General features: G+C 45.5%; 1 protein-coding gene across 3 annotated transcripts in view; it reads left to right on the top strand.

The window, feature by feature from the left end:
* The first annotated feature begins 352 nt into the window (after window positions 1-352).
* LOC118212907 (CAP-Gly domain-containing linker protein 1-like) overlaps window positions 353-7,913 on the top strand; it is a 44,099-nt gene continuing 36,538 nt past the window's right edge. For 2 of the 3 annotated variants that reach the window (XM_035391396.1, XM_035391395.1), the window contains exon 1: window positions 353-519. The gene's annotated coding sequence lies outside the window, so the exon portion shown is untranslated. The remainder of the gene's footprint in view (window positions 520-7,913) is intronic. The other variant, XM_035391397.1, reaches the window with a different exon arrangement.

Below are 7,913 nucleotides of genomic sequence, written 5' to 3'. Positions count from 1 at the left end.
TACATTGTACTTTACATTATGTAACATTTTATTCACGTGATTTCAAATCCCCCCCCCCCCACCAAAAAAAAACCAAACAAACAAAAAAACATTTAGAACTGTTTTAAATGCCATTTCGGAAACGTGATTCTCTACATACATCTCTTCAGCGACGGTAAGACTCTCGTCCAATACAAAGCTATTTGTCTATAGCATACACTTAATGAAGGTAATCGCAATTCAGTATAATTTTAAATTCCTGTTTAACTACTGGCACTTTCATATTTTTTACGCAAATGACGTGGTCCAAAAGATACTGCCAACTACAATAGCTACCCAGCCAGGACGAGCGGAGAGAAACAAACAGATCAGGAAGACGATGACGTAATCGCGCAGCCAAGTCGGCATCTGAGAAGGCGTTGTGTGCGAAAACCGCTAGCAACCTATCCACAGACAGAGTAGAGCTCAAAGCCTGGGATTATAGCCTGGGTGCGATATCGCTGCACTTCTTTTTGGAGATATTTCACAGTTATAATCCAGGTAAGATGCAATCACTTCTGTGGCATAGCAAGATACATCATCTGAATAATTATTTTGATGTAACGCAAAATATTACGTTGTCAAATTGGATCTAAATCCGAAAAATAAGTAGGTAGCAAGCCTATTGCTACGACAGCTAGCCAGACACTTTGGTAAAAACAGTCAATATCATCTCTACGCGATCAAAAATGTTAATGTCTGCTGATAGTGTGTTACTGGGCTCTGATTCAGCTTCGAGTCGATGGAAAATATCATTAAGAGGTTTAAGAGACAGAAGCAATTTCACACCGCTAGGGTGTGGAGTGGAGGAATTCGGTGGCTTGTCTCTCCTTATCCAGCTAGCTACTGAAGCTGGAAAGCGTAGGTGTGTGTTCGGTTGTGACATGACGCTGTTGGCTTCGAAGACCTGCCACTCCAGCAAAAAACCTGTGGCATTTATGTGTTTTTCAAAGATTGTAATGTTACCTGATGACTAATTTTAAGTACGCAACTTTAATGTAATGTTGCCTTCGCTCGTAAGGTGTAGCTGTGCAAATTGTCTGACCAAGAAGAGCGCCGGGCTAGTTGTCGCTGATCAGATCAGCGATGGCCACATAAAAACTGCTAAATAAGTCTAGCAAACATCATCTGCTTAGAAAGAGGTAATGGTATCTAACCATGGTCGCCAACAGACGAGTGTTGTTTCTTTCAAATGTATACCATTTGCTACGCATGAAAAATGTCCTGCCTGTCACCTCCACGCTGACGGTATTCAAAAATGTGTCAAATCCGGCTGAGAGTGACACATGAGAGGATTTGCAGTAGGCTACTGATAGTACGGAGCCCCAAAGTGACAATCCTTGTTTGCACTTATCAATCGCAAATTAATAGCTCGTTAGTGACACATGCTACTGCATTAAATTCGTATTTATTGAATGTTCATAACTTTAGGAACAGCCACAGTGTTGAAAGATGAATGAGTTCGTGTTGCACACTTGAATTATTCATTTTATTGTCTGTTTATTACGGTGTATCTATATTTTTAGAGAGTACAGATTATTGAGAAAAAAAACACGCACGGACGCATGCACCCAAGCACGCACGCACGGGCGCACACACACTGTCATAGGCTGTGTTGACATCGATTGTTTGAATAATGGGCTTTTATTCTTTTATTTGCAAGATTGAACGATCAATCCTTCTGTCTGTGTCGTTTGGCATGGTGATTCCATTTTTGGCTTCTTTGTTCCTTGTTCTGCTTATGCAACAGGTAGCTTTGCTTGTGTATTGAATGGACAAAGGTAGAGGATACTCTGGACAACTGGTCATGTGATAATTAATTCCTATTTTTCTTGTTGCCATCCATCTCTTATTTCTGGTCTGGTTGGTTTGTGACCGGACCTTGACTGAAATATTAAGAGCAACAGTCAGATAATCTTGGTTGCGTGAATAAAGATGCCTTGAATAAAGAGGCAAGAATGCCTTGGTAAACTGTGTGGTGAATAATTCCTCATAACATGGAAATTATTTTTTAAAGGTGCTGAATTCTACCAGACAATGGGTGTCCCGTCACACCGCATAATATTAGATAACTTTTTTTCTGTTTGTGTTTTTAATATGCTGGATATTTTCGTAGTTGGCAGGCAGTTAAGGTGTCTCATGGTAGCTGCCACGATGTTATTATAACTGTAGCCCTGCGTAATTTCCGCCTCTGTTGTCAGAATTTTCCCACGTATCATCTGGCTTGTCGGTAGCCTGTGCGGGGTCCGTGAGAGGTATAGCTCTCTGGGTATCCCTTTCGCTGCATTCATCTCACTGTCTCACAAACCTGATACTTGTCAATGCATTTTCCTGTCCAAGATCCAGGAGCAAAGCAGCTAGTGCACTGGGCATGGGGGGGATTTACTCCGACTGTTCGCCACCGAAATTCATGCATTCAGCCAAAGCAAGTCTTAAACAGGTGTCTGTGCTGGACTCTGCTCAGTTCTGACATGTGCAGTAGTTGAAATGGAGTTGCTCTGGCACCGGCGAAAGGAAATTCATCTAGCCTAATACCCCATTCTTTGTGATGACATCACATGCCACCTCTGGATTGCTGTACTAAGTCACATAATGAGGTAATGGTGCAGCACTGTGTGAAATTGTGGGGCTTAAAATGACTCCACTGTCCTGCCAGTGTGCAACAAGCAACCTATTTTACTTGTGCTTTGCCCACACAGTTCTCAGGCTGCCATTGGCAAGGGAGACACCTAGTGTGATGAGGAGATTTTGGCCTCTGCTTGCACTGAATGTAGTATGGGCTAGAGACAGGGGCCTTGTATCCCTGGGCCCACCGTGAGGGGATAAATTCTCTTGCTTATGAAAAAAAATGCACGCACGCACATGTGCACACACACACAGATACAATAATTAGAATTTCCTTGCAATGTGTTTGTGTAGAAAAAGAAATAAGATTATGAAAAAGCTCTGGCTAGCAATCTGCTAGGCCGTGAAGGAGAAAAACCACCGGATGGGCTGGCACCAAAACACAACAAAAAAAGGAACTCCTGAGGCCTGGGCATCCCAGTCTTTCAAGTCTGTGAGCCCAGGCAAATCCAATCAACTTAGGTAATGCCAATCAGGTCTCAGGCAGGACAGACTAAACCCAAGGGAGAAACAGACAGCAATAACAACATTTCTTGGGATTCAGGATGAGTTTTCTCTGAATTCTGTACTTTGTGGTTTCCGGTTTCTGGTTTCAGTATTTTCTCAGTTGTCCTCCTGTTGATTAGAACCAGCGCCGGGGCTGCAGATGGATCTGGGAACTGACTTACTAATGAAATAGAAGAGTCTTCTAATCCATAACGGCGGTGCAGGCTACATTTTTACATGTAATCCAAATGCAGCTGGCCTTCACAGAAGCCCTTCAGGTGAAGTACTTTGCTCAAGGCTTCCCACCTGGGAACTGAACGTACATATTTTGAGTTACACGCACAGTTCCCTCACCCTTATACTGCATCACCCACCTTACTGTTTATATCCTAGAGGTGATGTAAAAGACATTTTTTAAAGAGAATTTTTAGACTCCCAGTGAAAATCAGCAGCTGGTGCAGAAGGCGCGTTAACACACAGAGGAACCATTGAGCAGCATCTGCAGATGCCAGCCAGTGACCGAACACGAGCGCTTTCCCAGGCAGCGGTGCCAGAGAAGACCGGCTGGGACACAAGGCCTCGGGTCTGTGGACACTGTCAGGGCCCTTACCCAGCTCAGCGGCCGTATGCACTTACAGAACTGACTCCCAGTACGTCCAATAAGGTGATTGTTTTTGGGCCTGTTTGGAAATAGGCCTTCCTGGAGTTTGATTCAGCACGTAGCATCTTCTGGAAAGATTGATGGTAGTTCTAATGGACATTCAGTGCTTAAAAGTCCCTGGGCACTCCGTGGTAGCAGCTTGCCCATTTAATTGGCCTGGTCCTATGGGGCCCATGAGAAGCACTGTATTAATAATGACGTGTTCTGCGGTTAGCTTCGGCATGCATGTCTAACAACAATAAAGCACAGCGGATAGTAATGGAGAATATAGGGCTAATATAATTATAAGAGAATGCTTTTAAAAATCTTTTTTAACCCCCAATTTTAAACCTTCAGTCATGCTCACGCTGCAAGGGTTGAAGGGACCTCTGCTGTTGACACGGGAGAGCACAGACAAAAACATGGTCCCCTCTGAAGCGGCAGATGCCTGCGCGAGTTTGCTCCACGGGCAGCTCAGCAGATGAACTTGCGGGTACCCAGTCAGCCATCAGGGGCGGGGGGGTGGGGGGGGGTTGGAGCACAGCTTGAAGCTGTCATGCTAGCAGGCTGAAACCCGTCTGTTTCCGGGCAACGCGAGAGCCACTTTTGCTTTGCCATGCTGGGTTGGCTGCTGTAGTCTGTGCTGCCAAGGTCCAGCTTCAGTACGGGACCAAGGGGTTCCGGGTTCGATTCCCGGTCCGGGTCCTCTCTGTGTGTGGAGTTTGCATGCGCTCCCTGTGTGGATTTTCCTCCAGGTACTCCGGTATGCTCACACACCCAAATACATGCATGTCAGGTTAGATACTGTACTCCTGCCATTGCCCTTGACCAGGACACTAGCCTGAGAACTGGAGCTGGTCCCCGGGCACTACACTGTGGCTGCCCACTGCTTCTATGTAGCTGGCATGGGTCAAATGCAGAGGACAAATTACCCCACAGGGTCAGTAAAGTATAGCTTAGCCATGGGGCTCATACATATCTATATTTTTAGATTCAGTAGATGCACGCACACTGTACAGAAATAGTGTACACGTAACTAAAAAGAGTGGTTGAAAGGAAAGGTGGACATATGATTCTACTGGGGAAAGTACAGTACTGTAAGCACCGCACTCTGGGCCTTCAGCATCCAAAATCTCTGCCATTACACTGCAGTTCCTGAATGTGGGCGGTTCATAAACTGGTCAGCAGTGCTCCTGATGAATGAGGATCTTTCAGATGGTTTTCAGAACAGTTTACGTCAGAAACGTCTCTTTCTGTGTCAAGCGGGAAACAAAAGAGGGAGCTGGGCTCATGTCTGGGATACTGAACGGTCCCCAGTCATTCTCCAGCTCGGGACAAATAGGGCGTTTCAACTTCCAGCTGTGAAGTTTGACCTGACGGGGTTGTTCTCAAAGTTTTGAAAACATGAAAATATTTCTACTAGGCTATATGTCTACTGGATGGAATTGATGTACGCATCCAATGAGTTTCTTTTTCTCACATTGTTTCTCTTTGTTAAACTTAATTACGCAAAGTTATTTTGTTGAGTGGCGTGTTTAACAGCAGAGATCTTTTAGAAACACCGTTCACACTGCCTAATTAATGGATTGTTGTGGCTTGTCTTGGTAAGCATTCTGAAAAGAGCATAGTCACAAAGCTGTTACAGTACTGGCACAATTTTTTTTTACAGACATCATTCTTTTTAACTACCTTGTTAGCAAGTTATTGTAGGCAGAGAGAGAGTTGGTGTTTGCTATCATACAGGAGAAATGCTGGCACAGTACTTTTGTATCTAACTACTTCTTAGAACAGACACAATACTGATACATTTTATACCTACAATATTTAAGTGAAAGCAAACATCTAATTCTCTAAATTTAAATGAAATATCATCTTTTTCAGTTTGTTTACTGCCTCTTCTCTCATGGATTGATGTTAATGTGGGAAAACCTGCCCATAAGAATTTCAATCGATCAGGGTTGTAACATTTGGCGAGCATTTCTGCCATTTTGTTGAACGGGGTCAAGTTAACCACTGGGTCAAGTCAATCAGACCTTTGCCATGTTGTGCAATGAGAGAGCGTTAATGTCCTCCAGCAATTTCCTAAGCTCCGTTAATGCACCAGTGCTGGGCTTAATCTCCATATCCATCTGCACAACCCGAGAATAAACTATACGGTGAACCGTTCTCTCCAGCGGAATGCTCAGTTTCCCATCTGGTTTGGCATGGTTCAGGAGGCAGTGTTAAGTAGAGGTATAAATGTAGTCGGGGGGGGGGGGTGTGTTCAGTTTGAAACAGCTCTCAGGTGTTTCTTCTTTTGTTTTGAGGAACCCAGGTGATCTCGTCCAGATACACAACCTGATCACTTACATTGATTGGTTGTTGTTCGTTGTGTCAGGTTTCCTGCAGGTTTGCTAGCTTTACCACCTGTCATGTGGCCCAGGAGGACCTTACATGGCAAAACAAAGTAGAACTGTGAAACCGCAGCAGGAATTCAGCACTGTTTGAGGGTTTGGGTGGCCTCGTTTTAGAAGGACATAAGCCTTCAGTCAGCTGCATGCTTGGACCAGGACCGCTGTTGTGTGGTGAGCGGCATGTGATCTTTAGCCATCCTAGTGAGTAGACTAATTACAAATTGGTTCCACAAATTGGTGTCTCCTACAGAATAATGCTTGTGACTGCACTGTGCCATTTCTGCTTTACCTGGTTTAGAGGAGGTATTAGTTACCAATGCCACTCCTAGTAGCAGCCTTGTTCTTGCATGATTTCTTTGTGAAGAAATGAAGAAGTGAAGACTTCTTGTTGGTGGTACTACAAGTTGTTATTAACAATGACTGCAATATAGGCCTATGGCATTAACAGCTGGTGACATAAGAGAGTCACGGCAGCGTTCCATACTGATGTGCTTGGCCCGATTGTGGGTTTGGATTGGACAGTTTTTGGGTTCAGTTTCATTCCCAATTTAGTCAATTCAAAAGACAAATTGAAAGTTCAGTTCACAAATTGAAATTATTATAGAATTTGATGGGCTTTTGCCAATTCATGAATTTGATTTCATTTCATTTTGTGAACTGACTGAATTGAAAATGGATCCATCATGCACCAAAAGAGCAGGACATGAGATGGTGTGTTTGTCATCTCTTCGGTCTGCACGTCCTCTGCCAGGATGGATCCCTGGAATATTGATACAGGAGCCTTGCCAACTCTTGGTGTGGATCATGTGACTGGTGCACCCCAAGGACAAATAACAACTCAGAGCTATGGAATGCCTTTGTAAGGGGGTGGGGGTGATCCAGCTGACCCCGCCTTTTATTCTGGGTTAGAAAGTCCCGCCGCTTCTTCGTGCTGCTCCGGTGAAGTCAGCGGCGAAGGCGGGCCATGCCCGGGTGGCACATCTTAGCGTCGCCAGGCAACAAGAGCCATTTGCATTCCAGAGCAGCTGTACCGCTGGAGCAGAGCCCGCTCGGTCTGAGGCCCCGACGACTTCGCTAGCTCAGAATTAGCGGCTCGTGCCCTCGTCGCTCCGGGTTATGGCCCAGGCGTTCGCGTCAGGTGTAAGCCGCCGGGCTGGCTGCGATGGCCCCGCCTCCGTGTCGGCTTCGGTAACGTTTGGCGGGTTCCAGGCTCTCCAGGATCCCGCTGATTTATCTGCTTGTTGTGATGGGAGAAGCCTGGATCTGGGCCAAGGAGGCGCCGATAGTGGTCCCCTGTGTGAGTGCCCTGGATTCTTTCGTGGTAGTCAAGGCAACAGTTTGAGCGCAGTTTACTTCCAGGAGGTAGTTATAGCTTAATGAGGCCCGTGGCTGCCTGGCTAATGCTACAGTTATCCAGCGTAGACTCTCTGGCCTACCTGCACATCTCGAAGACAGATAGACACTGTTGAGACCAGGTAGGCCACGGGAGGCGGTACCGTTTACCGTGGGGAGGTGAAAGAAAAAGCAAATGTACAGTAGTTGTCACAGTGGTCGTTCGTGGGAAGTGGTGCTGAGTGGTGGCCAAGGCAAAAATGCCTTGTTGTGGTCTGCTTGGTAATATTGACTGGTGGTCAGATCAGCTTTGTGAGGTCTTGCTATGAGCTCTGAAAATGGCTGGCTGTGGATTCTTGGTTTAAGGGCTGGCAGGACCCCTGTTGGATGGATCCAGAGTAAGATAAACGGCAGTGGAG

This window comes from Anguilla anguilla, chromosome 14 (genome assembly GCF_013347855.1).
Source record: "Anguilla anguilla isolate fAngAng1 chromosome 14, fAngAng1.pri, whole genome shotgun sequence".
Taxonomy (NCBI): domain Eukaryota; kingdom Metazoa; phylum Chordata; class Actinopteri; order Anguilliformes; family Anguillidae; genus Anguilla; species Anguilla anguilla.
This window is presented reverse-complemented; position numbering and strand designations above follow the sequence as displayed.